The sequence below is a fragment of the Gekko japonicus genome, unplaced genomic scaffold (genome assembly GCF_001447785.1).
Source record: "Gekko japonicus isolate JY-2015 unplaced genomic scaffold, Gekko_japonicus_V1.1 scaffold1350, whole genome shotgun sequence".
NCBI classification, from domain to species: Eukaryota; Metazoa; Chordata; class Lepidosauria; order Squamata; family Gekkonidae; genus Gekko; species Gekko japonicus.
This window is the reverse complement of record NW_015163129.1, coordinates 217,751-242,100: the sequence shown is the minus strand read 5'-3', so window position 1 is coordinate 242,100 and position 24,350 is coordinate 217,751. Positions and strand designations below refer to the sequence as shown.

Sequence of the window (24,350 nt, the reverse complement as noted above, 5' to 3'; positions counted from 1 at the left end):
CCCCCCCCGCCTTGCCTGGCCGCATCCCGAGCAGCCAGGACAAAGCCCGGCAGGTACGGTGTGGGCAGCGCAGGTGCAAGAAGACCTGCTTCTTTCTCTCTCTCTGGTATCTCCCCCCACACACACCTTCCATCTTTTTTTCGCGCGCCCCCACCCCCCACCCCAACGCCAAGGGAGCGAAGGTGACATTTGCTGGCGGTTTCTGAACTTGCTTTAAGGATGCTCTGAGCCATCTTGCGATGCAGGTTCGGTACCCTGGTTTAAGCTTTTCCAGACGGGGGTTAATTTTCCAAATGTTCTGATGTCCATGAAAGGTGGAATATGATCTTCTTGGGGTTGTTTTTTTTTGTGCCAGGATTTTAGTCTGGTGTTCAGCTTCCGTGAATTAGCCCACTTCTTTCGATGCTCTGGTGTCCACAAAAGTTTATGCTGGAATAAAATCTCTCTCTCTCTTTTGAAAGAGACCACCGTACTCCTCTTCATTGTTTTGATGACAGAGATGCACACCTGCTCCTTTGGAATTAAAATCCTAGCTCCTCTTTCTGCCTCCCCCTCACCAAGGGATTGGGGGGGGGGTTAGTGATGGTCTCTTAGCAACTGTAAGCTTTGATCAATCAATCAAGGTGATTCAGCAGTGTGAGTTTAGCTGGTTGAAATTCTCCCTTTGCCCATTCTTTTCTGGAGTGGACAGCAAGCTGAGGCTGTTGGGTTTAAAGGGCCACCGGGTTGATGGGCCACTTTGCTGTGCATGCTTGGCCAGATGCCATTTCCTGTCTTGTAAAATGGCCATTTAAAAAATTTCATAATAAAAAAATTGGTCACTTTCAAGAGTAACTGGCTTCTTCCCTCATTAGAACTTCTACTGAATGTTTGAATACGTAGCCACTGTTAAAATGAAATTGCACTGATAATCATCACCTAAACACTAGGCCGATGAAATTTAATTGGTTATTCAATTTGTTAGAATCAGTTGAGTGCCTTGTTCTTTTTGGGGTATGGTAACTTCTGATAAGGACCATTTGTAAACCGGGCCCTGTTTAAATTATGGAAGGATAGAAAACCAGGATTTTTTTAAAACTTCCCTGCGTGCATAAAGCTAAGACTGGCGAGCAGCAATTAAATCACCTCTGGGGTAAACTGTTTTTGTGAGGTCTTGTGACACTTTGTATTTGTATATGTTACTGATATATGGTTGATTTTTAAATGAGATGTGTTTTATGAGTCTGTACTATGGAGTAAAAGGAGTACTATGGATTAATCTAATATTTAATATTCTGATGTCCATTGAAGTGTGCCCAAACTATTCAATCTCACATCATTTTAAATGTTAATCTTTAGCACAACAAATCTCCCGCCTAAAAGTTCTTTCCTTACTTGGAAAGATCATCTTGAGCTTCAGTATCAAGGGTGTTTTGTTCTAAAAGATGGATTATAAATAAAGGGACTGCCTAGGTGCAGTGGCTCATTTCAGGGGACTGTTTGTGCGGGGGGAACATCCCATTTGTTTTAGTGGAAGAGGGCCTCTCTTCATGCTTGTATTACAGTTTTGGGCCTGGGAAAGTCCTTTTTTAGTCACATTTCCAAAGTTGTTGTCATACATTCAAGTGGCATGTATATTGTCAAGACTCTGAAGAGTAAACATTTTGATTAGGGCCACTTCACAATCTTGTTTTCTTTGTGTGTATTGATACTAATTCCTTAAGCCTCATCTCTTTTTTGTACTTTGGAGTTGTGCAGAATTAATGGAGGAGTGTTAAACCAGTGTGGCTTTGTTTACATGAATGTTTTTGTTTCAATGTTTCTTACAATTCAGTTTTTTGTTTTTTTCATACTTGATATAGTTCAATGAATTACAAGTGCAACACTGCTGAACTCTACATTGTTCAGAAATCACACAGTAGACAAAATGGCCACAGGTCAAATGAAGACAGTGACTTGCTACAGCAAGTAAGAAATAAATTAATTTAAGAATAGTAGTAAGTTAATACTAAGTAGATTTTTTAAAAAATTGAGAAGTGTCTTAGAGTATCCTTGTGCAGAGTAACTATAGTCTAAACCCCTTGATTCGTAGAGGTGTGGCTGTGGCTCAGTGGCAGAGCTTCTGCTTTACATACAGAAGGTCCCAGGCTCAATCCCTGGCATTTCCAGTTAAGGAGGACTGGGTAGGAGGTGATGTGAAAGATCTCTGCCTGAGACCCTAGAAAGTCACTGCCGGTCAGACTAGACAAAGACTGACCTTGATAGACTTGATGGTCTGGCTCAGTTGAAGGCAGTGTTGGGTGATTTTGATGATGGGCAATAATTCTGTATATGATGGTTTGAAGATGGGGAAGAATTATATGTACTGTGTCATGTGTACAGTGTTTTATGTAGCCTATGTAAAAGTAAATGCATCGCTTAATTTCAATGCTAGAATTAGCTGGAAAAATTACACTTGAGCAAACTGTTGTTCTTAGGGAAAATGAAGACTTTTCTTTATTTTGGCTCAGCATGGTAACTCTATGAAAATCAGAAATTCAGTACAATACCTGATCATTAAAAAAAACTTGCATTTTCTATGTCCATTTTCAGTGCTCTCTGTGAGATTTGTTGGTGATTCCATACTTCAGGCTTCACAACACTGGTCATTGCTTTACCAGTATATCAGTGGTTCCCAACCTGGTGCAGGTTGTGTATGGATTTATTGCAAGGGGCATGCAAGTCCGTATATGCACTGAGTATTGTTATTTTGATCTTTCTATCATTACATGTTTTCTGAATCATCAGATACTTATAGTACAACTACTATTGGGGGAGGTCTGTGGAAATTTTTGATGCTAGAAGAAAAGGTATCCTCATCCTTGAAAAGGCTGGGAACCACTGCAATATAGGATCTGAGTGTCGTGGTTGGAGCACAGGCTTGGCAGGCATAAATTCTCTGTCATCTTCAGTTAAATGATCTTTGGTAGTAGGACTTGGAAAGTCCCTTGTCTGAGGCCCTGGAGAACCACAGCTGGTCAGCTGCTGTAGTTAAGCAGAGAGAGGAATGGCTTGAAGGAATAGCGTTAGACTCTTTTCCTTCTAGAAGGCTGTTCTCAGGGCGTGTGAGTGGCAGTCTCAGTCAGTGAGAGCCACTGCTAGAGTCATAGCACAGATGCGGAAGGAGGGCTGGTCTGTGAGCTACTCTTCCCTTTTAGTTTGCTGAATCATGTGGGCACTGGTTGCATTTGGGCATATCGTTTCCTCTCAGGAGCTTTGTGTGCAAGCTCAACAAAGGGGGAAAGCCGGTTATCTCATGATCTCCAGCGGCACTTCTTCCTACCAGTCTGTTCTCTGACAGGGTAGAAGGTTTCCCCACTCGTCAGACGGCAGTATAAACTGAGCTGCATGCTTTGCCCCAGTCCCGTGTGGCTTTATCCTGGCAAAAGCCCAGGTTTGTCGTAAATGTTACGAGAATGGGGAAAACCCAGTAAGCAAGTCATAACATTGGTATGGGGAGGAGGAATTGTCTGGGAGACTCTGGTAACTCTTAATGATATTCCGAAATACTGCACACAGGACTTTGAGAACGCAAATGATTGTGCAACTAGAGTTGTGTATTGAAAATAAATGGATTGGCTTTCAGGTAAGTGTAACTAGCACTTGCTAGTGCATCTTCGTTGTGTATTGAAAATGAATAGATTGGCGTTCAGATGGTGTAAAAAGCCCTTGCTAGTGCATCTTAATACTGCTTAGAGCCAGGGTGCCATGGCGCCCACTGATACCTTTCTGGTGCCTGTCAAGTGTTCTTAGGATATTGTATGCCAATAAAAGGTATTTGAATTGAAAAAAAGTGTTCTTAGAAAGGGGTGTGGCCAGGTGGGGCTTCTTATTGGCCACTGGAGATTTGATTGGCTGTACAGATTTTTAAAATTGACGCTGCAGCAGTAGCTGGCACCAAAGCACAAATGTGATTGGAAGTAAACTGTGGTAGCCACTGGATGGCTGACTCCACCTCCCGTGGCAGCCATTTTATGGCTGCACCCACTGCACTGTGTCAGAATTCCAAAAATGCCTGCAGGCTGAGAAAGGTTGGGGGACCCCTCGCTTAGTGGTTCGAGACTATTAAGCCAGGTAGACCATTTTCTGTAAGAATAGCTACATTTTTGTGGGTATCTTTAAATAGATCTCTTTCATTTTTTTAATCGCTTCCTTCACATTGGTGAGATTGCTTGAAGTACTTGTTTGGGTGTTTTGTGTTACAGCACTCATTCAGAACAACTGAAGTATTACCATCAACTGTGTTCTTAAACTGATTCTCTTAGATTGCAAAAGCTCTCTTCATAATATAAATGTAATGGTGGATCTCAAGGCATTTTGACCCCTAGTACTCACAGTGAACCCAATGAATGTTGTTTGTTAGATGGAGTTATTGATTTAGGTAGTAAATTAATACAAACTGGAATGTGTGGGAAACTTTGGAATATGGCACTGTGTCAGCATAATCTGTACAGACACTGAGTACTGCACTCTAAAATTTTCAGAGTGTATTAGTATGTTTTGAAAATACTACTTTTCACAGCACTCTGTGGAAATTTCTGCTATCAAATAAGCATTAGCTTGTATGATAAAGGTTCAGGTGGTAGCCATGTTGGTCTGAAGAAGCAGAACAAATTTGAGTCCAGTAGCACCTTTAAGACCAACAAAGTTTTATTCACGGTATAAGCTTTTGTGTGCAGTAAATTAGCATAGAGCATCTCCGTCCCCTCCGTCTCAGTTAATTACTCTCACCATTCCACAATGAAGAATACATCTGCCCATCAATCTCCAATATTGACATATTTATTTCCTTCACCATGTTTCCCCCCAGAATTAAACCCAAACAGATGGTAACCATACAAACTAAGCTCGTCATTCCTGTTTGGTCCTTGAACATCTTCATTATGCTGTATGCTGATTTACCGTTCACTCTCTGCCTATATGTATGGGCCAGTAATTTCCATTGCATTGTATCTGAAGAAGTGTGCATGCACACAAAAGCTTATACCTCGAATAAAACTTTGTTGGTCTTAAAGGTGCCACTGGACTCAGACTTTTTTTTGCTTGTATGATAAACTGAGCAGCCAGCTTCCACCATCATTTTTTGACCATTGCTAATCAGGCGTGAATGTGCAGATGCTAAAGTTGCAGCCAAGTGCCGGCTTTGTTTCTCTTTCTCCCTCCTCCTTTTTGTTACCCCATCCTTCCTCCAAGAAGCTTAGAGGCTTGCGCATATGAAAAAGGCCAAGCATAAGTTCTGAACCCGAATATCTCCTGGTCTACTCATTTGGCATAGTAATAGCTGTTCAGTGCGCTTCCTTTACTGTGTCTTTCTCCAGAGATCAGGAAATGTGTGTTCTAATGGTTTCTTCTAGAAGGTACTGTCACCTGCACAACAAGTTTTACAGAAGGGGATCCTTTGAGGATGTAGTGGAAAGCGCCTTCTGAGTGCCCCGGGTGTAATGTGGCAAGTGCTGTGGTTAAAGCCATCACTTACTCCAACTCATCCCTGTAGTGTCTCTTGTCCATGTATTATCTGTGTCAAAATCACGTCCTAGCATGCTTACTGGCAGCATCAACCTATTGTGTAGAGTTTAAAATGTATTCCAAGACTGTGTGTGATCAGCATAGCTTTAGTCTCAGGATATATATATATATATGCTTTTTAAACTTGGAACTGCAAATGTGGGATTTTAAGGGTGGTTTAAAGTCTTGTTAGTCCATGGTGTATAGGCTTTTAAAGACCCCCACAAAGTCAATTTGTTTTGTCAATTTATAGCGCTTGGTGTTCTCTGCTGCAGTCCATATGGATTAGAATAAATGAGGCCATTGAACGTAATGGCACCTAGATCATACCCACAGTGATGGGACCTTCAGTGGTGTTCTCACAGCATCTGGACTTTCTTCTTTATTTAGTATAGTAGTTAAGCATAAGTATTCTATACACTGTCACAGTGTATCTCATACAGTTCCACCCTCAAAACGAAGACGTATGATTTTAGTAGATTTGTAGACTACAACACATTGTAGAAAAAGTTAACACAAAATTAATCTGACACGAAAGCTGTGACCTTGAATGTCTCAATGTTTGAGTAATTTAATGGGTGCAACTTTTTGACTGACTGGACATGTATCTATAATATATATGCTTGCAAAGCCCACAGATCAGTCTGGGTCTGCACGCAGCCAAAGAAGTGATGGGCTTGGACAATAATGACAAGAGTGTCAGTTGCATGCATAAAAGGCCCAGGGTATTGGATTGATTTTATACCATATCCACACACACACCCCTGCATGAATGGCATCTGCCTGAGATGTCAGTCTCTTCATGGTAGCCTGCTTTCACATGCAGATGGCCCTTGTAAGTTTGGGTAGACGGAGATGGCCCTTGTAAGTTTGGGTAGACGGTCGTGAAGGTTTTGAGAAATACAGTGGCTGAGACTTGATAGGGAATTAATTAAATGGGCTAAATACTGTTGTGAGACAGAATTTTGCAACTTTGTGGTTAAGAACATAAATATGTCTAGTTTATAGTGCTCACAGCTACTGGGTTATATAAGGCTTTGTTATTTGCTGTCCCCCGTCTGTGTTTCCCTTACCTTAAATCATAAAGCCAGCTTGCTCCCTGTGGTCTCTGTATGAAATGTACTTGCATAATGGAAGCAGCTTCCGCATGGAGGTTGTTGGGAGCAGAGGCGGCATTCTCACTCTGAGTGGGAGGGTATCTTTGCGTGGGTGATTCCCACCAATCAGTGACTCCTCAGTTCATTTTCTTTGCCAAGGACCACAGGTTTTTCATAGGAGCCCACTGGGTACCCACAGCCTCTTCCTTTCTTTTTCTACATCACTTTTTCACCGATTCTACCTTCCCTCATGCTCCCCCATTCTTTTGAGGAGAGACATCGCTGAGACAGCAGGACAGTAGATGACGAGGAAGCCATGGGTGGTCTCATTTGCAGGCCAAGGGCACCCTCTTTCTCCCCAAACAGGGAGGCGGGGGATTCTTCCCCCATGCAGCTGGGACACCCTGTTGCTCTCCAAATAGGGAGGCAGGGACTCTTCCCCTGGCCAGCTGGATGTCAAGGAAGCTGCATGGATGGTCTTCTTCTCACAGAGGATGGGGGCATCCTTTTTCCTACCCAAATAGGGAGGCAGGGACTCTTCCCCTGGCCAGCTGGATGTCAAGGAAGCTGCATGGATGGTCTTCTTCTCACAGAGGATGGGGGCATCCTTTTTCCTACCCAAATAGGGAGGCAGGGACTCTTCCCCTGTGCAGCCGGGCTGGGGAGCCCTACCAAAGCACTTGCAGCCACAGAGTACTGGAGGGTGCCGGTGGCATAAATCTAAGTTTCACTTTCCTCCCTTGCTCCTCCTCCTGTCCCCTTCAGGCTTGAAAGTGCAAGGGTGGCTTCTGGGCCAAGGCTAGGCATGAGGCTAGCCTGCAGGTCTGTCCCATAGCATCAATCTGTGCCTCAGTGCATCCTTAAGCAGCCCTCCTCCCACCAGGAATGCAGTTGTTAAACTGCTGACCATGCTTCTTTCTAGCCTGTTTCAGGCAGAGAGGAGGGGGGAAATACTCATGGGAGTGATGTTCCTGAGTAATCAAATGGGCTCTCGTAATTGAGAGCTGTGGGCCAAGATTATTGTTGCCCTGCCACAGTTCAGCACTATAATCTGACCATGGAGGGCAATCCCACTGGCAGGCCCAGGGGAATTCCCCTTCCAGTTTAAAAATGAATAAGAGGAAGGGGCAGTGCCTCTTCCTGCCCTCCCTGAACATGCCTGCCTCTCCAAAATAACTCTCCACTTATATAAGTGGAGGTTGCACAGGATGCCCTTTGCCTAACAGTGCTATGGATCCCTTACAGGTTCCTCTGATGGTTGCACTTACCGTAACCCTTCTTTCAGGAGGCTTCGGGACCTTGAACACTGGGAGTCCACAAGATACTATCAACCTTAAATCAGTATTCCTCAGAGAGTCCCACAGCTGTTTGGCTTTTGGTATTAGGTCCCTGAAAGCAACACCCCTTAGTGGTATTTTGGATGAAGTTGGCCTCACTTCTGTGCCCCCGAATTCATGCCTGAGATAGTTGAATATAGACTCAAAGGTATGGAGCCTGCTCAGATTTACATTTTGACTCATTGGGCCTCCATTCCACAGGTCATGGAATTGCTGTATCCTGGCTCCCAGGAAGTCTCCAGTATACTCTGTTCGCTACTCGGTATCTTGCTCATCAGAGCAGTAGAGCAGACCTCTAAGCCTAAAGCTGTTTCAGAAGGGAGATTCTCCCTTTCACAAGGGAGGATCTCCCTGAACAATCCATCAATTGCTGGCACTTCTACATGAAGGCACTACTTCTGCCTCAGAGGCCATGTAACTCACTAGATAGCTCCCCCACCACCATGTTTTGAGATATTTTAACCATCGATTCCCCTGTGGCACCTGGTGGCCTGCCTTCTCAGGCGAATACTGTTATCCATTTATCCTCTCCAAGTCCACTTGCCTTTACCAGAACATTCTCAGACATGGTCGCCCTCTGCCGACTCATTGCAAAGGTACACCCATTCTGTAGTGATGACCATGTGGTTCGTTTGCCCCCAGTTTCTAAGTACCAGAAACGTATTCACTATCATCTTCTCACCTACAGAACTCCTCTCAGCAGTTTCCCTTATAAACTGCATCCCACAGACCTCCTGGAGAGGTACCATTTAAATCTTTTAGACAGGTGAGTGATTGTTCTAGGGGCCCAGTTGATTTCTACCAGATACTTTCTCCCCACCATGAACATACAACTCAACAAGCCTACCTCCACAGTGAGGGAGAACCTAGTACTTCCTCTCATGCCTTCTTGGCCCATACCATCCTACTGCTTCCCTCTCCTTGGGGCGATTCATGCAGATCCCTGAGACCAGGGAAGTTACTTGACTGGGTCTATTGTTTCCCTACTTGCCTCCGAACTGGGTTTAGGACCACACTCTCAAGGGATAACTCATTAACAAGAAGTCCCCAGCTCCTTGGAGAGCTGTATGCTCAGGGTCTGCTCATGTCCAGGGATCTCTGGATCCTTGACATGGACAGTAGAATATCACACCTCAGGAAGCCAGGCCTCTGCTCATTATCTCCAGTTGAACATTTGTGATAGGCTCATCAGGACATGCAGTATAATCAGAATGGTTTCCCTTAGTTAGCAAGGAAGCGTCAAGTCCCAGCTACTCCAAAAAATAATCTCTGACTTCAGAGTCAGGAAGTTCCTTCTGCCCGTATGCATATTATATGCATTGATTAAGTTAAAAGATGGCACTCTACACAGACATGCTGTGAACAGTCACCCATCCCTCTACCTGGTAAATAAGATTTCTGGGTCTAGACGTTAGTTGTTTTTTTCCTCACCAAGGAGTAGTAGGGACCAGTCTCTCTGATACTCAGTGTACTTCTTGGTGACTCCATACAGTACTGTTGGCCCCAGTGACCTCACACTTCACATTTATAATGGGATCCCTCTGAAAACAATAGTTCTTTTAAAGTTTTCTCCTCCCAGCTGTTAATTCTGCAGGGGGTATTTCAGAGTTGGAAACCTTGTTATCACTGCCGATTATATTTCCCTTGTGACAAGATGCCCTTGCAACAGACCATACATTACTACTACAAGGGTAATTCTGATTTCTTGATCTGAGGATTTTTACTACTACCCTCCTTGTATGAACCTCCACAGCATCTGAAGGAGTGGCGTATGTTGCTTTCAGGTGTGACTCTGTTTTCTCCTTGAGAGGAAGTTTCTTTAGGTCATCTGATTTCTCTCCAGTTCCTTCCACCTACCCAGATGGATAGATGGTCTCCAGTCCAGCATTGAGCAAACGTCATCCTTGTCCATCCAAGTCAACCCCAGCATGGCAAGGACCACCGTGGTAGGGCAGTTCCTTGTCACCAGTACCTCAATTGAGGTTATTGATAGAATTGCCACCTGAGGGTCTTCCATATGGTGATACTTAGATATACCATATCAGCTAATCACAGCCTTGAAAGATGACTGCTACTTTAGTTGTTCAAACAGAACAGGCCAGCCATTCTCACCCTACATGGGAGGAACTGCTGCTGGGCATCCCACACCGATACCCTCCCCCCCTTAAAGTGAGAAAGAAACACTGACACTTAACTGTGAGAGTTCCTTCTACTCTGAGGAAGGGAGGCCAACTTATCTCAACCGAAGTAAGGGGGGGGAGACAGTTTTGGGCTGACCAATTTCTCTCTAGATACATATTGCCATTACGTTGCTAATGGTCTTCCTTTTTCTAGTTTACTGTATCTTTGGTTCAGAGCTGTGCAGTGTCTACTTGGCATGTTTCCCTTTTTTATAGTTTTTCTCTCTGAGTTCTAGGAGATGTGATTATACAGCTTGGGGAGCACCTGAACTGAGGAGTAGGGTGACCACCCCACCACTGGAGACAGGATGGAAAAGACCTGCCTCCTTACCTAATTGGTGGGAATCACCCACCCAAAGATTTCCTCCCTTCCGCAGAGTAGAAGGAACCCTCACGGTAAGTGCCACCGCCAATGTTTCTTTTTTGCTGGTTTGGCTTACGGGGGAAAAAATAATTTCCCGAATCCCTAGTGTGAAATGAACTAGCACTACTTCAGAGTAGGTTTGATCCAGTTATGTACTGATGCAAGGATCTTTGTGGAGGATTAACGGTTCTTCCCACTTTCTCCTCCCTTCAGAAGCCGCTTCTAACTGTAGGAAAGCTGATTTCTGTTTGAACTCTGCTGATGGAAAAGTGAGCTCTGCCGATGGAAGCGGCAAGGAAAACTGTTTCAGCCCCTTCCCTCCTCCTCACTGCAGCCTGTGGACACATGTTGTAGCTATTACTCCGTGCAGGTCCTATTAATAAACTCTCCTGGGGTTGGAAATGACGGGGGGTGGGTGAGAAAGATCCACGACTTTCAGTATCTTCTGCTAAGAAACCACCCATTGAGGTTCTGAGTAACCTTTTTCATAAGTAGTAGAGCAGGTGCTTTGCACGCAGAAGGATCCAAGTTAGGTCCTTGGCATGTCCACTTAAAGGAAAGGTGTTTGGAAAGACCTTTCTCTGCCTGAGACCCTGGAGAGCTGCTGCCAGTACCCATCTAGGCACCCCAATGGCCTGCATCAGCGTAAGGCAGCTTCTGATGCTCATATATTTAAAGATTCAGGAGTAGGGACAAGTGGGAAGAAGCAAATCAGAAAATACTGCCTTTGTATAAAGCATAAGTTGCTAGTTTGAGAAGCTTTCCCAGTTTGGTCAGACAAACACAGCTTCTTTTTTGTCCCAGGGCTGTGGCGTGTTCTTGGCTTTTCCTGCTGTTCTGCCCCCAAAATTAGTGTGTGATTAACTCAGGACTGCAGCCAGTGCTTGTGATGTGGACTAAACTTAAACTAACAGCTTATATTATCCATGTGCAGAATTGTGTTTTCACATGTTAAGCCTTTATAGAAAAGAGACGTTTTCAGTGTTTGATCAGTACATTTGAGACAGGATGGTGGCGTCTCCTCTAATTTTGGTAAATATCTAGATTTCAAATTTTGGGTTACACGGAAGAGTTGTGGTTTAATCCAGCTTTGTAGTCATTTGGCAAAATCGATGAAGTGGCACTTGTCACCGTTGCGTAATCCGTTTCTCATCATTTATGGCAGTTTGTATGTTTTCTGAAGTTTTCACTGTCTTACTCTGTCAGATTGTAGTTTGTTCAGCACAAGCACTGTCTAATCCCAGCAGAAACTTCCAGAAATCTCATCATTTGCATAAATTTATACTTAAGGAGCAAGTAGAGCCCATAGTACAGACCTCTGAAGCCAGTAATCCTAATTGTTTCAGGACAAAATTTTAGCACAGTTAAGTGAAAGTACTGCTTAACACACTGTCCATTGCCCTGAACGTCGATCATATTACTTGCATGAAATACAGCAGTAGAGCAGAAGGGGTTTGGATGCATTTGTAAGTGGTAGTTTGTCAAGTTCTTATTTTCTTGACTGTAGGTACCATTAAACTCATCACATGTGTCCTTAAACCAAGAGCTGTTGCATAGCAGAAATGCACAGAAATTTTGAAAGGTCTCATTTTAAACAAATGAAGAAGGGTAATTGAGATGTCATTACATCATATGGGTTGTTGTCTTACACCTGAAGTCTATTAAAACATTTTCCCACCTGTAGTGAAATAACTCAAGTCCAGAAGTAAACAGAACAATTCAAAAGCCAAATTCTCTATAGAATACCTTGTTTCTGTATTTTGTATGTCAGGGGATAGCAGCTGCCAGGTGAACCAGCAAACAGAGGTGGCTGGTAACTGGCTGATAGTTGATTTTTTTGGCTTTTCACAGGCCCTTTGCAGCAAGTCTGCCATTTTGTGGGTTTCTCAGTCTGGTGACTAGTGCTATGTTTCTGCTAAAAAGCCGGCCACTGCATTCTGTCTCAGATTCTTAATGATTGGTTGTAACGTCTGATCTCATGTTGGGATTTACAGGTAGGTAGCCAGCTATCAGGATAATTGATATTAATCATGATGTGCATCTGAGAGAAAAGATGGTCTTTTCCTCACTGCTATCTATATTTCCCATGTGTTGTTATGACATTCTGTTACTTGGAATTCCAGAAGCAGGTGGTGACAGAACACTTACTTTCAGTATTGTAAAGTAGTCGATTGTGGAGTGGGGTTTGAAGGTTTTTTTGGATGATACCAAAGTTAAAATTTGAATTTGTTTTGAGCCAAGGTATCCTAGCATGAAGTCTGAATTCAAGTTCTGCATTATGATAAAAGGTAATTTTGTTCACGGTGGATATTTAGTAGTATGGAGTATGACAAATTATTTTATGCGTAATTTAAGAATCCAGTTTCATAATTTCAGAATAACGTCAGTTATGGGTAATGTGTATTAGTATGAAGAATAAGCTGAGAATGAACCTCAGGGATTTTTTAAAAAGAAGATAAGGTCGTTGGAGTCGACAGAGTTGTTTGGTATGAAAATTCGGAATATTCTGGAGGGTTATTTAGAGGGTATGGTTATTCATTGGTAATTATTTGACACATAGTAGCACCATATATGATGGAGTGAGGGAAATCAAGGATTCGCTGTACTGAAGCAATCAGTCTTGCAATTTTTATAATTTGCTCACTTGTCAAAGCAGCTCTTTGTGCAGTAAGCTTTTGAGGTGTAACTGACTACATCTGGTTTAAAATTTTATAGTTTCAGGTTTGGTGAATGGAAGAGCTTTGCTGTATTTGGTGAACAGCACCCTGGATCGTGTGTGTTCAATCTCAAACCTAAGAAGAACCTTGGCTAAATTGGCCAAAGGTCTGTGTAATGCATTGTTTACTATGCAGCAGTGACTAGCCAGATCTTTGGAGAGGCCCTCAAACAGAGCACAAAGACAACAATCCTTCCCTGTTGTCCCCAGCCTCTAGTATTCAGAGACATTTTACCCCCGTGCTTATATACCTCCCCTTTCCATCAGAATGAGCAGGGCATAATACTGGTTTCACTTGTATCCTTTAAGCAAGATTGGCCCAGATTGTACCTTTCGAACCATGTTGTGTCATCAGTCTCTTGGCTATGCTTGACATTTCCTTGGTACAAATGGCTGCTGTAGTTATAGGTTTGGATTCACCCAGTATTTCTGCTGGTGAGAAAGAAGGGAGACATCACCCAAAAAGACAATACTGAATGTCATGGGGCCACATGTACAAAGGTCATGCAGGGTGGGGCTTGTAGTGTGGAATTCAGTGAGATTTGGTGAAAAAGCTGGCTAGATCCATATCCCATAGAATTCGTAGATGGCTTCAAGCTATCCAACATTACCTAGGCTTGTAATCTGAACTATGGTTACTTGAAAGCATGTCTCAGTGACATCAGTGAAATTTGTATTTAGGATTGGAATGTGAATTATACCTTGGGTCATTTTAGATATACCTTCTGCTGTTTTAATTTTAGCAGGAATTTATACTGAGGAATGAGAGATTTAAAGTTGGCTCTATTTGTGCAAGTTTTTATAATCACCTATGCAACCGAAAGACAAATTGCTGCTTCCGTCCAGTTGCATATACTTTAAGTTAGTATTGTCTAATAATATAATAATCATTTTGTACTTTATTTTTAATCCCTTTATTTTTAAATCCCTTGCCTTTCAGTGATTTATATGTAAATGCAGTAAGGAATTTTGTAAGTTAATTTGTAAGTTTTGGCTGAGTTGGTTATGCTGCTTAGATTTTAGTGGAAGGGTACCAGGAAGGGAGGGTTTAGGAAACAAGGCTTGGGGGAGAGTGTAGCCCAGAGAAATAAGATGGGAACAGGAGAAGGCTGCCCAAGTGAGACCTTCACATGGCCATGAGCTCAAGTAGGAGACTGCACATTGTTTTGTATTGGCCAACCAAATCTCTTGCAGCAGGCCTCTAGTAATCTTGGGCTGTTGTTACCTGATGTCACTCAAAAATAGGATGGATCAGAAATCTAAATAAGTAGAAGTTAAGCTGTTGTTACTTTATGTCTCTTTTGGAGGAAGGCTTTTCAAATTTGCTGATGAAGTCTGAAGACAGCCCGCAGGAGGACTGGGTTCATAACCTTTTCCTTTATTCTCTTATCACTGCTACTTGCGGTGTCGCAAGGCATCAATCTTGCACACAGAATTGACTGAAAATAACATTGTAAAATGTAGAGACTTCAGTTGTGTAAGTTAATTTGGATTACTCTGCACAGGATAAATGTTGTTTTGTTATCTGTGCGCAAGTGGGTAGACTGTGTTTCTTTATGAAATAAATGAAAAGTGCCAACACTCATCCTTCACCCCCACAATTATATGGGGAGCAGTTGCTTTTATGTACTTTATGCTTGTTTCCTTTTTTCCTTCTGAATGGGGCCGTGTGTTCTCTTTTGGCCTACTACAACCTACTGAGGAAGAACCAATAAGAAGAAAAGCACACATAATATCTAACTATAACTATCATTTATAATAGGGGTCCTCAACCTATGGCTCTAGAGCCAGATGTGGCTTAGTATAGGACCAAATGTGGTTTTCTTTGAAACAGAAAAAAAAAATCTTTAAGGTATATTGGGTGCTAGAATAACTAGCATGTGAAGGGAAAGGCGGGCAAAGAATTGTATTGGGGCTAAATGGCTTCTTTGAGACTTCTTACAAAAGGGGAGATGATGGAGAGGGACAGTTGCCAGTAATCCAAGTGTGACTCAAGCACAGATTTATGCCAGTGCCCTGAAACTATTGTGCAGAGTGCTCTTGTTTGTATTTATTTCTTATTCTGAGCCCTTGTGTGTGCCACCTTCTAGTAAAAGACCCCGAAAAGCTGGTGTTTGGACTGCAGAAAGTTTATGAATTATTTCTTCTACTGGCTGTTATCCCTTGCACTGAATTTTAATATAATTTGTCTTTTTTAAGTATAAAAGATTACTGGCACCTGCTTTATTATAAAGGTACCATTTATTTAAAAGCTCCCTCTAGTGATCCAGTGTCTTACATGCTAGTTATGTCTTTTCTTTCTTGTGACCTACTGCATGTCGTTGGTTCAGTAAGCTTTATATCAGCTGAAGGTCTACTTTGTGATACAGACCCATCAGGCAGCATAGTAGTGTGCACTCAGTGAACCTCATAATGATACAGTCTTGGCAGATCCAGAAAGCAAGAAGTGATGCAGCCTTCAGGGATTTTCCTAATACTGTGGTTCTCATGCTTTCATATCTTATGTCCCACCAATCGCTGTAAGAAAGAATCTGGGTCCCACCAACAAAAAGCCCCCCCCCCAAGAAAGACATTTGTATGTTTACAGGCATTTTGTTATTACTTCTAGCATGTGCTACTGCCACATTGCTGATAACATGCCAAAAGGTCACAGATAGGTAGTTTGTGGCCAGTAGCATAGGTAGGATATGCCACGTCATACTTGCAGATGGGCAAATTCTTAGTCATTGTTATCAAAACCCTGCATACCACTGGTTGAGAACCACTGTCCTCCTACAGTCCTAGTACACTAATAGTGACAGCCTTTGGGCTGTTCATGTGGCTATATCAGAATAGAGCTTTTATTGCTCCCGCTCTCTCCCCCATCCCAGTGTCAAGTTTATACCGTCAGTTTTTGAAAAAAAGATATCAGAAGTTTTGTCAAGATAAAAGAACGTAGCAGGCAATCCTTGTTGTTGGGAGGAAGGCAGGCTTATAAGCATTTTAAATAAACTTGTATGTAAGTGGATAAATCAGGATATGCTTATTTCCTTTTCTGAAAGGAAACTGGTTTGCTTCAAGCCCAGGAGCATTAGTATCTGGCAGCATGAATCATGATGGAACATTATCTTCTCTGCTGAAGGTGCTGTCAGTTACTATGACTAAAAAAGATGCTTACCTTGTCATTATGGTTATGTGTTTTGGAAGATAATGGTTGTGGGGCTGTCGGTTTGAAGGCCTAGATCTTCCTAGCTACTACCGGCCCATGTCCTTGATACTGCAACTAGGATGGAGAATGGGATTGTTCGTAGGTTTCCATCGAAAGCATGGGACAGCTAGTTTCGCACAAAGGGCCTTTGGGTTTGTGTTCCATGAGCATAACAAGTTCAGAAGTAGTTTGCTATGTGTTTCATAAACACGACAAGTTCAGAAGTCGTTTGTTATGTGTGGTATTCAGAGGGGGGACAAATCCCACTGGGCATACCAAAAGTTGTTGACATAATTATCTCTTAGGATACTGGTCATACTGTGCAGGCCTGTTTTGACTGATCAGCTATGTTTTCTTGGAGTTGAAGACAATGCCTTCCTTAGACCTGAATGGACATTTGAGATGTCTTGGCTATTCCTTACCTGTCTTTAAGGTCCTGTTTATGGTGATTGTAAAATCATTTGCTCTGGATTGGTTGACCAATTTATGGGAAACTGCAATTTCTTGTCTTTAATTTAGTTTCTTGTCTTAGATCCACCAATCCGGTGACTCATCTGATTTAATGGCTACTGGGATCCTGCTAGCGGTATAGGTTTCCTTGTCTTTCTAACAATATTAGGAGTGCATATTGGAATTTCGTTCAGGAAAGAAGTAGGTACAGCAAGCTGAAGATGATTGGCTGCTCTCTTTTGACAGACAAGTCTGAAAAGGAAACCCCATTCGAATCCCTATTCATTCTGGATTGGTGGATCTGAAGCACAGAAACAGAGTTTCAGGTAAGAAATTCCCTGTACTAAGTAGTGTTACTAATGCATAGTTCAGTTGACTAAAATGTTTTGCTGCATAATGTTCCCAAAAACATTAAAGGTAAAAAGTTCACAAAGATGATCTGGGGTCAAACAAAGGACTGTTCGGTGTATCTCATTCACTGGTAGGACTTTCCACATACTTAAACAATGTACAAATCTTACATCCTGATGGAATGAAAAATAAGTTGTGAGTTCCAGGGACCATAGCTGTAAGTGTATCATTTTCTTCTTACACCAAGAAAGAAAAATGGATGGCTCTGTGGCCATGATGTGTGTGGGCTGTGTTTTACCACAGTTTTAAATTTGCACCGTTGAGGACCCAGTTTGGAATAGCTCATAAACAAATAGGCAGTTCTTGTTTTTTAGGAGCAACTTTTGACCATGTAAAGTAGTTTTGGTTTTAACATACAGCAATGCAATATCTGAGCTTGATTCAAATGCCAGACTGTGGCTTAGCACTGTGGAAACGAGCCTTGTGCACTCCCCCTCCCTCATCCCTTCCTATGCTGTGATTCGGTTTGTTGGTTTTTGCAAACCCTAGTTAGCCATTTTATCTAAACTAGAAAACTGTGAATTGTGATTGCCCTTCCCAAGCCAAGATTACAAATCTGCTTCAAACTGTGGCTTGCTCTCTTGCCTTGGAGGGAGCTCATAAACCATAATGTATTGGTTTGGATGTAACTTTAAACTTGGGGGGGGGGGTGTTCTCAGGCAGAACTAACTAATTGAATTGCAGCCCAGGAGGGGAGGAGGGAGCACATAGCATACCCATTTGGTGCCAAACCATAGTTTGGCATTTCTGGAGACAAGGAGTGTAAGAACACATTTGAAACAGTATCTAAATCGGTTTTAAAGAGCAGTTCTAACAATGTTGGGGAAGAGGTTTAACCATTTGTACTTACCTTCTGTTAACACAAAGTTCTCGGTAAGCTTTTTTTAAAAAAAGCAGAAGTGAATGAATGCTACAGAATTCATTCTCTAGTGAGGACTGATGAAAGTCAGAAAATATTAGTCTGTTTAATAGAGGTCACTAAATCTATTAACTAACACACGTTTCATTTAATCCAGCCTTGCAAATTAGTCCACAGATTTACCAGCCTTCCTTCACACAGCTGCCTTGAAACATTTTTTAGCCCTGCTGTGAATGTTGTGTGTGTGTGTGTGTGTGTGTGTGTGTTGAATTGTGGTCCTATCTCATGAAAGATGCATGCAGTAAGATCTGCAGAACCCTGAATTTAGGTACAATTATTAATTTGCTCTTCAGTAAATCAAACGCATGCTACAAAGCCTCCTGCCTTCTAGTCAGATTTTTTTGGACATAAGGAACAGCTTCAGAGTAAATGTGACTTGCTTTTTAGCTTTAATGAATGTCATTGAGAAGTCCTTCCAGTTTACAGTAGTTTCCCTGCACTTGTTATCTACAGTCTATATGCATTTTACAGTAGTCTTCATTTGAGACTCGGGAACATCAGTGCATTTGAAGTAGAAGTCATTCTTTTTTGCCAAGGGGAAAAATTGTTCTCCCAAACACTTTTAGAGGTTTGATGCTGGTGTCAATTCAGAGTGTTTGGAAAACTGCCCTGTGTGCTCTGACACCTGGGGGATTTTTAAAAATGCCTTTGTAGTGTGTCCATGTGCACAAACACAAGCTAGAATAATTGTGTATGTGTTTGGAGTATGGCGAGGCCACTTGGGGCTGCTCTGAGAGACAAAAATCTGAAAGAAAATGATAAAAGCTGACTTCAAACATTTGTTAAAAAGTTGTTTGGGGATTTTCCTCTGTAGTAGTAGTTCCCTCTATCCATTGAGAGCATTATAGTCATCAGAGATGTAGTTTTCCCTGGTATTGATTACATACTAATAGGCTTTTCTGAAGTTCTTCCATTCCTGTTTTGGTGCTTAGAGCTGGATCTATTGAAATTGCTGTTCAGTCAACTCCCCATTCTCTATCAAAGGGTTCCATAGTCTTCGTAAGCCTGTGGGCACCTTTGAAATTCTGACATAGGGTGTGTGTGTATGTGGGGGGGGGTTTCAACCACAAAATGGCTACCCCTGGAGATGGAGCCAACCACAAAATGTCAGGGTATCAGGTTACGCAAAACTTTAATAGTAACTCTTCAGCATTTCCAGTAGAAGCTCTGATTAGTGGGATGCCTTTTAAATGGAATATATTGTTTAAAAGTAATTTCTTGCATACACAGCTTACCTTCAGTCACACAGTGAAGATTCTTGTGCTGTGGTGGCAGCTGCTGTCTAAGTAATTTTTAAAGATCTGTGCAGCCAATCAGAACCCTGCTGGGCGAAATTCCTACTGGCCCCGCTGGCTTAAACACTTGGTGGGGGCCATGGCTCCCATGGGCACTGAGCTGGGGACCCTGTTGTACCCTACGACTGGTCACTTACTGGCCACCTTTCCATACCTTTTGAAACCCCATTAATGTTGTTCAGGCCACAGCTGTTACCAGTGTTTTCGGTCGCTCATAGCGTCAGTCCACCTGGATCACTTGACTACAAACAAGCCACTGTCTTGAATGATCAGTATTTGCAACAACTCCTGCTACTGTCCTTTTGACCTTGAAGTTATGTGAAATTCTTGGACCTGAACAACTCTTTAGATATTGACTGCTAGTCTAGAACTTGTGCCCTGATCTGGATAGGCCAAGGTAGCCTGATCTTGGAAGCTAAGCAGGGTTGGCAACAATGTTCCCTCTAAGCTGTGGAGTCTTGTGAGCAAAAAATCTACTTTGTGAGCTACTGGCGTTAAAGTTGTGAGCAAGCGATTCGGCTACTGCATAAATTAGTTTGCTCTGGAGCCCTTCTTCCTGAGCTGAGACAGAAATGTGTGAGTCGGAGGCTAAAAAACTGTGGGCCAACTCACACTAACTCAGCTTAGAGGGAACACTGGTTGGCACTGGTCCGTATTTGGATGGGAGACCACCAAGGAAGTCCAGGGTCACTACGCAGAGGCAGGCAATAGGAACCCATCTCTGAACATCTCTTGCCTTGAAAACCATATGGGGCTGCCACGAGAGAGAGAGAGAGAGAGAGAGAGAGAGAGAGAGAGAGAGAGAGAGAGAATTGAACTTAATTTTCAACTTGTAATTTATTTGTCTTTTTAATTTTTATTTATTTTATTTATACATTCAGTTTATATACCGCTCTTACCTTTTTGGCAGGTCTCTGAGCGGTTTACATACATATTCCAAATTCCCTAACTAGGGCCACATTGTCGATGGGTGGTGTCTGCCTACCAGCACCCAGGGCTTGTTGTTTTTCTGGCTTCCTCTAGCGGCTTCGGGTATCGGCGTCCTCCTGGTGCCCTTTTTTCTGGAGTCGGTCTTTTCCAGATAGCTGGGAATCCAACACATTGAGCTGGCTGGGATGGCACAGTGACTCTTTTAGATTTTTTAAAAAATTTAAATTAGTGTTATAATGGCAGAAGTCATAGAATACCAGAGCAAACAGTTTGAATTTATAGCAATGCTGAGACAGTGGTACATCATCAAATTCATCCCTTTAGAGTGGCCTTGCCTAGAAGGAGGTCTGGAATTTGTAGGAAGCATACCGGTCTTCGCTAAAGGGGGAAAACCTACTAATGCAGATCTTCTAATGTTCTTTTAAACATGTTTTGTCTGAGGGCCTTCTGTCTTTTTATCTTTTGCCGAGTTTCTCTACAAATTATGTAAATAACCTATAACCACAACATGGTGCATAAATCAATACTTCATAAATACAACATAATAAATATCCCATACAAAGTGTCTGAATCATATACAAAGTTCTTGCCAAATTATTTATATTTTATGAACAGCACAATTCCTGGACTATGGTCTCTAGAGTTGCTGTAAATAAGACATGCATGTTGAATTCCAAATGATGCATGCAACTCCTTTAATTAGTCTTTGCCGGATTTCACAGCTTGCAATAGAATCATGCTAAACCTGTTAGGATTCCAAATAATGATAGTGGCTCCTTTAAGCAATCCTTGCTAACTTCCAAAACTTGCAGTGCAATATAATTTTATAAAGCCTTCTGTTGGATTCCAGATAATGCATGCGGCTTCTTTAAGCAGTCCTTGCTAGCTTACAAAACTGGTAATAAAATGTAGTTGTATATAGCCTGACAGAAACGCCGGCATAAATCTTCTGTTTCAGAAATCTTCAGAGGCTAATGGCTCACTGTCATGCTTTATTACTAAGAGATAAAGAATACAGTATAACAATATCCTGTTCTGTATGCTGAATTCAAACAATGAAACAACCTCCAACCAAATCTAAACAACTTCAGCATCTCCACAACTTACCAACAGATCAAAGAATACTGATACTAACGCATGGTTGATATTCACATAGACTGCATATCTGTGAATTAAAAGGAGGAATCAAATGTGTTCCGCATGTGCAGATGGTCATTTTTACTTCTTAGAGAGCTGGAGTTGGTTTGGTGTGGTGGCTAACTTGCCTTTTGCTATAACTGGGTCTCTGTTCAGGCTCTGCATTAAACAGGGAGTGGCTCTGATATCTACAGCAGCAAAAGTATGTGGGAAAGAGGTGTTAAAAACTTCACCTGTCTGTGGCTAGCAGCTGAACTTCAAGACTGGAAATGAGCTCATATGGGAAGAAAGTATGTGGGGTAGAGGCTGTGAGAAAGCACAGCCTTTTTTTTTTTTTAATCAGATCTCTTTACCCCTTTGTGTATATGTGAAACAAATAGCTTTACTAGCATCATATTTATTTATTTAGAATGTTGCATGTCAGCTCTCCAGGACCCTGCCCCAAAACATAACAATTAAAATGTATTTATTAAACTCCAGCATTAAGAACCCAGCCCAACGTAAAAACATAGATCATAAAAACAGACCATTGACAGCTTCAAATAACAGTTTCTAAACTAAAATAGCATGTTTTCTTTTAAATCAACCCATTAATTATAAAAGCCCGGGTGAACTGCATGAAAAGATGTCTGATCCAAATAAAACAATCCTTTTGGTTATTTCAGAGAAATATGTATGTTTAAAATCTGTAAACAAAGGGACCTGAGGTTACTGTTAATTCATAGGTCAGGATGTCTAAGTTCTTACTGTGGCCTGGCCTTTCAGTGCTTCAGGGAATTGAGCTTGGGTGAAAAGGGCACCTTGCAGTTTGGGCTCTTCCAGGGCGCCAGCAGCATTGTTGCCAATAGAACATGCATCTCTTGCTGTTGTCTGACAGCATAAGCATTTTTCAATACTGTATTAGATTATCCTTTTCCAAGTGACTGCTTTACCTTTTGTAGATGGGTTCTGCCTTTGAAATATTATTGCACTGAGTGTTAAGTATTTTGAGGAGTTTTAAGATTTAATGGATCTGTTTTATTGATTGCAGCGCATATTGTTGCAGCACTTTCGCTCTTTAGGAGGCAGCTGAAGATGGTTTTATTTAGGACTGCATTGGATTAAAGTAGTCCTAAATTGTGATTTTAAATTTTGGGTGTTTTTTTTTTTAATGTAATCTATTTCATTAATATTGTAAGCTGCCTGGAGCTCCGCAAAGAAGAAAGGCGGCTGATAAATATTTTAAATAAGTAATAATATTTTAGTTTCCAATCTTCTTCATAGGGAGAGATGCATATAATACCTTATGTGCATATAGATAGATACATCCAAGTTTCTATGAATCTGCTGTGTTAGCAGAAGCTATTTTTACCATGTGGAACAATACCCTGTGCAGGACTAGAGCTACAGCAAGAAGGGGGGAAATCAGTAGCAATTATGCCCCTCTGGATAGAGCAAAAGCTCTGAGAAAAATAAGGGACAATGATTTGGGTGTCCCCCGTGCCTGTTTCTTAGTATATTGGTCCAATAGCCCCTTGCCCTCCTCCTACAGCAGATTTTTTGGAGGCTCAGGGCCTGCTGAGTGCAGACAGTAAAATCATTCTGTTAATAGAGGCCCTGGATCTAACCCTTTCTTCATTCTCTTGGATTCACATTGCATCTCATGAGTCTTGATAATTAACAAATAATGGAGTAGAAATGTATTGCTATTCAGCTTCTTGACTTGTAACCTGCATGATCTTCTGGTGGAGTGGAGCAGACTCCTTTGCTTCCTGCTGCTGCCCAAACCTCTGTTCCTGGGGGTCAGCAGGGGCTAAGTGGGGGGTTTGCTGTGGGTGATATCACTGGAAACCCCCTCACCTTTTGACTCTGGTAGTTTATTTCCATCATTGGAAACAGATGGTAGGATGCAAGCCCTTATTTTTTGTCGTGATTAGCAATAAATTAGAAAACAATGGAAGTATTATGTACCTTTCCCTAGTAATGTGAAAGTTTTTCTTAATACGTTCATGTAAAAAAATGACAGACCCTCTAAATCAGGCTATGACTGAATATTCCAAAAGTAGAAATTTAAACTTAGTGGTATTGAACATCAGTTACATTTTGGGGTTACTAGATTTGTTGCTGCTTAAATTTCAGTTTAACATTCCAAAGACAAGTCCTGATATATGATTCTTAAAATAGTGTGTTGGAGAAATAGAACCTTTTACAATAACCTCTTTGCTGCCTTGAGTGCTAACGAATTTCTGAGAGATTTCTCTTGAGTTCCAAAGTAGCTAAAGCAAATAATATCTTTGCAAAGATTTTGACTGCTGTATCTTATTTACTCTGTAGGTGTATTTTGTTCTAAATAGCTTGGAAATAATACACACAGGCTTTTTGTAGCATGCAGTAAAGATATTAGGCCGGTTTTGGTGAAGCGGAACTAAAGTGGTGGTCGGTGTAGAATATATACCGTATACCCTACTGACAACTGGGTTTGGATATTAATGCAATTGGGAACGCTATAAAAGATGATAGGTTTAATAAATAAATAAATAAATGGTTATTAGACTTCAGGTGCCTTCAAACCAAACCACATTAAATGAGAAATAATCCTCATCTGTCTGGTTAATTGTGACAGTTTGTGAAATGCATGTTTTTTATGTTGCACATCTCCACTGCACTTCGTTTCTGTTCAGGCCTCACAAAGAATAAGCGCAGGCAATATATCATGCCTTATCACTGAGTGAAGATGCTCACATAGCTGGTTTGAATACCTGGAATTTGCAATTGTGTTTGCTTATAAAGTCTATGCAATCTGCTTTCAGCACCTGCGTGTAGGG

The 24,350-nt window shown here is 41.8% G+C and overlaps 1 protein-coding gene across 2 annotated transcripts in view; it reads left to right on the top strand.

Moving 5' to 3' along the window:
- FBXW11 (F-box and WD repeat domain containing 11) overlaps positions 1 to 24,350 on the top strand; it is a 137,888-nt gene that overhangs the window by 452 nt on the left and 113,086 nt on the right. The window lies entirely within an intron of this gene.